This window comes from Athene cunicularia, assembly GCF_003259725.1.
Source record: "Athene cunicularia isolate RWA chromosome Z unlocalized genomic scaffold, athCun1 chrZ_part4, whole genome shotgun sequence".
NCBI classification, from domain to species: domain Eukaryota; kingdom Metazoa; phylum Chordata; class Aves; order Strigiformes; family Strigidae; genus Athene; species Athene cunicularia.
In genome coordinates this window covers 4,544,490-4,551,969 of record NW_020799145.1, presented here as the reverse complement: position 1 = coordinate 4,551,969, position 7,480 = coordinate 4,544,490, and the positions used below count along the sequence as shown (strand labels likewise).

At 34.8% G+C, this 7,480-nt stretch overlaps 1 protein-coding gene across 5 annotated transcripts in view; it reads left to right on the top strand.

Moving 5' to 3' along the window:
* Positions 1 to 7,480, top strand: part of PTPRD (protein tyrosine phosphatase, receptor type D) — a 468,274-nt gene that overhangs the window by 87,273 nt on the left and 373,521 nt on the right. Inside the window, exon 1 of one of the 5 annotated variants that reach the window (XM_026866834.1) lies at positions 1,180 to 1,391. The exons of 1 other annotated variant lie outside the window; for it this stretch is intronic. The gene's annotated coding sequence lies outside the window, so the exon portion shown is untranslated. Of the gene's footprint in view, positions 1 to 1,179; positions 1,392 to 7,480 lie in introns of those variants that run through there. 3 more of the 5 variants (XM_026866869.1, XM_026866870.1, XM_026866871.1) reach the window with 3 other exon arrangements.

Sequence of the window (7,480 nt, the reverse complement as noted above, 5' to 3'; positions counted from 1 at the left end):
TATAGTGAGAAAGAGTGAATAGATTGTGAATAATAAGGACAAATTTCGTCATGAATATGCCCTTTTGCTTCACAGAAACATCCAGAAATAGCTATAAAAAGTAAATAGAATGATGAGACTGTATTTAGAACTTCTTACATACTACTTTAAGGTATGTTAACAAATTTGGAATTTATACTGTTGACTTGTTTTGATGTTTCAGATATGCTTAAAGTTTATGACAGCTTACTGAGCACAAACATATCTCTTTCACCTAGAAGTAGTGTGGGGTGTTCTTTTTTTAATGGATAATATATATGTTAGTGGTTTTCATCAAGCTTAACCAAGGCAGAGTTGGTATTCATCAGTGATGAAAACTTAGGTATTTATCAGGTAGAAAGGGTAAATGGTATTTAGTGTTACCTTGTTTAGTTTGGGTATCACAGTATGTATTGCCAATAAAGATGGATAGTTTGGATAGCTCAGATATGTGCTTTCAGAAGTGTTTGTTAAGATCAGACTTTCAGACTCTATTTATGGACTATCTACCTTCACTGAGCTGTTGAAGCTTTTCCCTGATAGATGGTGATGCGATTAACTTGTAAAAAGTGGTTCGTGGTAGAGAAAGGTGTACAACGAACCATGCTGTTTTATTGTTAAGATTGCAAAACTTTTTTGAGTTGTTTGTATTATTTTGTACCTTAATGGTATAGGTGGGTTTTTCAGTCAATGCTTAGAAGAACTGTCCTGATAGGATGGAACCCCTCAGTGGTCGGTGAGAAAGATTTCCTTTGACAGCAGCATTGTTTGGATCAGATCCATAGTGCCCTTGTGTCTTTGCTTCAATGACATCAGTTTTTATCTAGAGTAATCCTAGCAGTATTTAAATGCAAATATAGAGAAGAAAGCTTAGTAAAATATCTGATGAATTGATTTATAGTATTTCATAAATTAGGGAGTAAGAAGCATTTTGGTAAAAAGAAATACTTATCTAGCAAGAATCACTTTAGAACAGTTTTGCATCAAGTAAATGGGATTTTGCCAAATGCCTGTGTATTCTCCTTACTGGCAGCATGCCATCAACTTTATTTGGAAAACTGTCTTTGCTTAAGTAATAAATATTCACTATTTACACGTTGGCTGTTTGCTCCAGCGAGCGAATTATTAATATTAATTATTTTCTTTATTCAAACGGGTGGGGAGAAAGGGGAAGGTAGCAGAGGTGAGAGGCGAGGCGCCAGCCGCTGGAGAGGGGGTGTGGGGGCAAGCGGCCGGTAGGGACCCCCGGCGCCGGTCCGAAGAGAGCTCCCTCCTCCTCCTCCTTCTCCTCCTTTTCCCCCACCTCCTCTTCTTCCTCTTCCTCCTCTCTCTCGGCGGAGCGGGGAGGCACGGAGATACGAAGCTTTTCACAGGTTAGGCTTTTAATTTCTTTGTTTACTCTCCCGAAGGCACTTGAAAGGAGGCACATCGGGCTGCAAACTCAGTTTTCTGAGCCCTTACAAAAGGTCCCTTGAATTTGTTAAGCAAACTTAGCAGCTCCTTCTGCGCCGTCTGCCCGTGAGAACAGTCACTTCTCGGTGCAGCAATCGGGCTCTCCCAGGCTGGCAAATAAACCAGTTGTTTTCTTCCACCGAATTTCGAATTTTTCCTGTTTTCTATCCCCTCCCTCCCCGACAGAACTATATTATTCCCTTTTTAAGCGATTACCACTCACCCTTGATCTATGGCGTTTGAATATCTGCTTCTCCTTGTTACTTCTCCAGACTGCTGTCATGCGTATTTTATTCTTTTGCCTGGCCTTTGTACAGTTACTGCCTCGTGGAAGGATGGCAGTTTCTTTATCATGCCTACCCTATCCACGTTGTCGGTTTCAGCATACACAGAAGGGTCATTCTATTTGCACAGAATAGTTAGGGTTCTGTGTGTTTCTTCACTTGTCGCCTGAGACAGTGTTGTCTTGGAGATGAGTCTGTAGATGCTGATTTGCTTTGGAGTTTCCTGTTTGCATACAGGAGTATTTTTGGTGAAGCCCATATTCTCTTAAATTTAGGGTTAATGTGGGAAGTTATGATTGTCTATTCACCCTTCTGGAGATCACTTCCAACATACCTTTTGTTCAGGCACAAGCAACTTCTGTAATATCAGGACATTTTGATGCGGAGATGGAAAAATGTGTATCTACCATATTTTTCCTTCCTCTGGTATCTGCTAGTGGTTTGTGATGTTATAATGGTCAGTACTTTCTTTTCTTGATGTAAATGTGTATAGTAAATGACATCATTTTCTTCTGGGCTGGGAGCATGTAAAGCTCCTACAAATTCTTGTTATTGAACAGAGCAACTCTGAAGAAAAAAGATTCTCCCCTCTCCTAAATGCAATCATATGTACTTGTATCTTACTTCAGATGGCAATTTTTTGATAGGTTCTGTAAATACCATCTCATGAGATCTGCTATTACTGCTTTTTTTATGTGTGAAATTGACAAACTGGTCAGTTTAATAAATTCAGCTGTCAAATTTTGCCCAGTCAAAATTGCTAAAAGCTGTAAGTGTACTGGCATGGGATTTTCAAGGCACTGAGTGTTACATAGAAAGGAAGGAGGCTTTAATGAGAGACTTTTTGCAGGAGTAGCTTTCCAATTTTAGTTTTGTCACTTGTGTTAATATGGTGGAGTATATTTAGATTTCTCTCAATGCAGAAATGATGTATAGCTTTTCTGTATCCACTTAAAACACTGAAAGCTTTGCCTAAGTAGAAGACTTCTACGCTAAGAAGGCACTAAGAAATTCATTATGGTTTGTGTGTGCTATGGCAAGCTGTCAGGAATGGTGCGTGGAAAGGAAAATAGTATCTTGGTATTTCTAGATTTCAGGAACAAGGTCTTAGGACCTGCTTTTAGAGCAATCAGTCATACTACTTTTCAAATGAATGCTAAAGAGTAATATGAATTAAGTGTTCTGCTGTGATGGTTATGTAACTCAAACACCAGCACTGTCAGTGAACTCAACGGGTGATAGTAAATCGGTCCTTAATCTTAGGAGAGGGTTTACAAGAACAGTCTTGGGCATGTGCGAAAGAATGAAATAACTGGTGATTTAGGTCTAGTCATCAATTCACCTTTAAATTTTTTTAAGATTGCCCTTCGTTCCTACATTTGAATAATGCAGGGACCAAAACTACACAGTCTGAGAAATGGGAATCCCCCTTCATCTGCTGCTGTGTGTGCAGAGCCACTAGGGGCCTGTATAAACTGCTCTTGCACAGCAGAAACCAGTGCATGGCATAATCTTGCTCTTTCACCAGACATTTTTTTACACAGGTGACTAATGTCAAAAACGAAGTTGCTGGTTATTTATTCCTCACTAATAAATGAGACTGCAGTTACTTAGGGGATGCATACAAATTGTATATATATTATTTTGGGTTTTTTTTTTACCCTGCTTCGCCATTTTCCCCAGTCCGGTGTGGTGTCCAACATGGTTCTTTCCTCCCTGCTCTCCTGACAGCTATGGCAGTTGGGAATGAACATCGACTCGGGACGTGCAAATTTTGGGCAAAGTCGGATTTGAGTGTCTCCCCGCATTTCACATTTTCTGTAAGCTGAGAAAATCAGATTTGTTGCCTGTGTGTTTCTTCTATTAGATTAGTAATGGTACTGTTCCGTGTAAGTGTAGGGTTAAAAGATAATCTAAACGGGATTACTTCAAGGCAGGAACAGACATAGATTGATAGTGTATTTAAACTAGCTTTGTAAGTGTTACGTAAGTTTAAGAGTGTGGCGGTTCCAAGGCTTTGGCTGGAGTGTAGTCAGCATTTATGGGACCTGGGCTGAAGATACACTATACATTTTTGAGTGTCAGTTTCAGAAATGTAAAATCCACCAGCCGTAGCATTCTTAATAGACATTAAGCAATAAGGTCAAGTATACTTACACTGTTCTATTGTTGATTTTTGGTTCTTCAAACTGACAAGGCAGACAATTTGTAAAAGAGCACAGCTGAAATATTTGCATATTGGATTTCCTTCAAAATGAACTTCCGTTACTAAGCTCTTTGAAAATTCTCATTTGAAAGGATTTTCAAGCTGAATCACAGTAAGGTCATACAATCAAAATGCAGTTTCCCTATGGTATGTTAATTTTTTAATAAGCTGACTTTAAAACAGCAGTTTTGATATTTCATGTGATGTTGAGCTAGCTACTGCAAAAGGCCTTTTTTTGTATTACTGACAACAGTTGAGCAAATATTGACAGAGTTTAATCTTCTGAAATGTGTGTGTGTGCACTTAGGTAAAGTCGTGATGAAATGTAATGAAATCCGCTTTAAAGGTTTTCTCAAATGATAGATGTCTGTTCAAAACCGTAAGTCTTAGTAAACGAAGGCAGTGTCTCCAAAATGCAGAGGATAGGCACTTCATTTGGACTTTGGATATCAAGAGGAGTAATATGGTACAGGTCTACAAACTATTGTGTTTTATTTTTGTGTAAGATCATGGTGATTTTTAACATTTCATTGTTTAACAAGTTAAGAAAAAGGTATAGAAGTCTGCTGGTTTAAATTCCTATCATCCATCAGTACCACACAATGCCATCTATTTTAAGAGGAGCTTGCTTATATTGTAGTTCTATTTAATAATAGCATAACGGTCAACATACAATATTTTTATGAGAACTCTCCATTTCACGTACTCTGTGAGTTGTTTACTTTATTTGCTTAATCCTGTTTTCTTTGGAAAAGGCCTTAAATGAAGCTAATTAATGAATGTATGCTGGCAATTTGGCAGCCTAAAGCAAGTATCTGTGTTTAAAAATACTCCTTTGTATACTATCTGTGATTTACCAAGTAGGAGCAAAGAGGAAGCATTACTTCTCTTGGTAATCAGCTATAGTGAAAGCTGCAGTACAACTGAAGAAATCTGATGATGTAGAAAGTGATTGCATGACAGTGCTTTGCCTGTAAATTCCTTTCCAACAAGCTTCACTTGTTTTAGCTGCCGTGCGTTGATAGAACCATATGTCTACTATTGCACAATTCCAAGTTACACTTCATAAACTCATATGGCTTTTGGTTGGTGATTGATAATATTTATTAAAACGTTGCATGTTTGTGTCTTCATATAGGAAGTGGACAACCAAAATGTGGGGAAAATAGGTACAAAATAATACAGATGGCTTGTTTGAAAAAAAAAAAAGAAGGTTAAAATGAATTAATTATTACATAAATACTGAAAGCATTGCTTTTTTAAAACATGGTTATTATTCAGGTTCTTTCAATTAATTCATAAAAGTGAAAATTTACACTGAATACTCTGTTTATCAGTGTATTTTTAACTACATCAGCAGGTATACACAGTCTGTACTTCTCTAAGACTTAGAGCTTTAAGTGTCTTATGCTTACATGCCGTGACAGCCTTCTCCAGAAGCTTAGTAGCACAGTAACCAAAATTAAAAAAATAAAAAAAGTGATCTTGTAGTACAGTTCCAAAACAGGTACAGATTTTTTTAAAAATCAACTCCTCCTTTTATACTTGTCTGTCTGATACCTGCGTGTTCTTTCAAATACAAAGAATGTGTGGAAAACTTCCTCCTTCCCAGCAAACTGAAAATGATGGAATTTTAGGCACTTTTATTTATTTTACCAGAGGACATGCCTTAATACACTATCATGCCTTGTGCAGTGCTTCTTCATAGTTAAGCATAGCAGAGTTATTTGAATTTTTCAGTAATCTTCCAATTACTGGAGTTGCTCCACTGGTACACAAATTAATTTGTTGTTTGAAGACAATCAAAATGGATGTCCTAGTTAGTGCCAGCCGAACTGCTCACATATTGTAGTCAGATAATGCGTACTTTTTCTCCAAGCAGTGTACCAAATGTGGTATATAGAGTAACACAAGCAAGTGTATTGCTCTTTCTGTAACAGTTTTTAGCGTTCTGTAAATTACGTATCTGTAAATCAGGGGTCAGTAAGTGGCATGTAAAATCTGGCTTTTTAGATGACAAAATCGAATGATTCTCATGAAGAATCCAGTCAAATGTGGCTTAGGTCCTAAATTTGCAAATAGTTATACATTTCTCTTGCAAATTTGTTCAATTCCATTTTGATTTCAGTGTCTCACCTTGGCTTATTCAGTGGTTTTACCCACAAGCCTGGCTTTTTGTTACTTGTTTTTACACAATGGGAGGAAATTCAAATACATTCTGGTAACATTGTCATAGGCTTTCTGACCTTTAGAAAATAATTGTTTGCTAAATTTGAACTCAGTAATTCTTCTTGCTTTACAGTGCTGATTTAATTAAAAAATTAATTATGTTTTTGAACTGTCTGTAGGTTGTATTCCTTCATAAAGCTTTCACAGAGAAAGCTGAAATTTGTGTTAGAGGAATAAAGAGACTGACATTAATATTCCTTCACTCCATTTTTCTCCTTTTTTCCCTTCTTTTCTTTTCTTTTCTTTTCTTTTCTTTTCTTTTCTTTTCTTTTCTTTTCTTTTCTTTTCTTTTCTTTTCTTTTCTTTTCTTTTCTTTTCTTTTCTTTTCTTTTCTTTTCTTTTCTTTTCTTTTCTTTTCTTTTCTTTTCTTTTCTTTTCTTTTCTTTTCTTTTCTTTTCTTTTCTTTTCTTTTCTTTTCTTTTCTTTTCTTTTCTTTTCTTTTCTTTTCTTTTCTTTTCTTTTCTTTTCTTTTCTTTTCTTTTCTTTTCTTTTCTTTTCTTTTCTTTTCTTTTCTTTTCTTTTCTTTTCTTTTCTTTTCTTTTCTTTTCTTTTCTTTTCTTTTCTTTTCTTTTCTTTTCTTTTCTTTTCTTTTCTTTTCTTTTCTTTTCTTTTCTTTTCTTTTCTTTTCTTTTCTTTTCTTTTCTTTTCTTTTCTTTTCTTTTCTTTTCTTTTCTTTTCTTTTCTTTTCTTTTCTTTTCTTTTCTTTTCTTTTCTTTTCTTTTCTTTTCTTTTCTTTTCTTTTCTTTTCTTTTCTTTTCTTTTCTTTTCTTTTCTTTTCTTTTCTTTTCTTTTCTTTTCTTTTCTTTTCTTTTCTTTTCTTTTCTTTTCTTTTCTTTTCTTTTCTTTTCTTTTCTTTTCTTTTCTTTTCTTTTCTTTTCTTTTCTTTTCTTTTCTTTTCTTTTCTTTTCTTTTCTTTTCTTTTCTTTTCTTTTCTTTTCTTTTCTTTTCTTTTCTTTTCTTTTCTTTTCTTTTCTTTTCTTTTCTTTTCTTTTCTTTTCTTTTCTTTTCTTTTCTTTTCTTTTCTTTTCTTTTCTTTTCTTTTCTTTTCTTTTCTTTTCTTTTCTTTTCTTTTCTTTTCTTTTCTTTTCTTTTCTTTTCTTTTCTTTTCTTTTCTTTTCTTTTCTTTTCTTTTCTTTTCTTTTCTTTTCTTTTCTTTTCTTTTCTTTTCTTTTCTTTTCTTTTCTTTTCTTTTCTTTTCTTTTCTTTTCTTTTCTTTTCTTTTCTTTTCTTTTCTTTTCTTTTCTTTTCTTTTCTTTTCTTTTCTTTTCTTTTCTTTTCTTTTCTTTTCTTT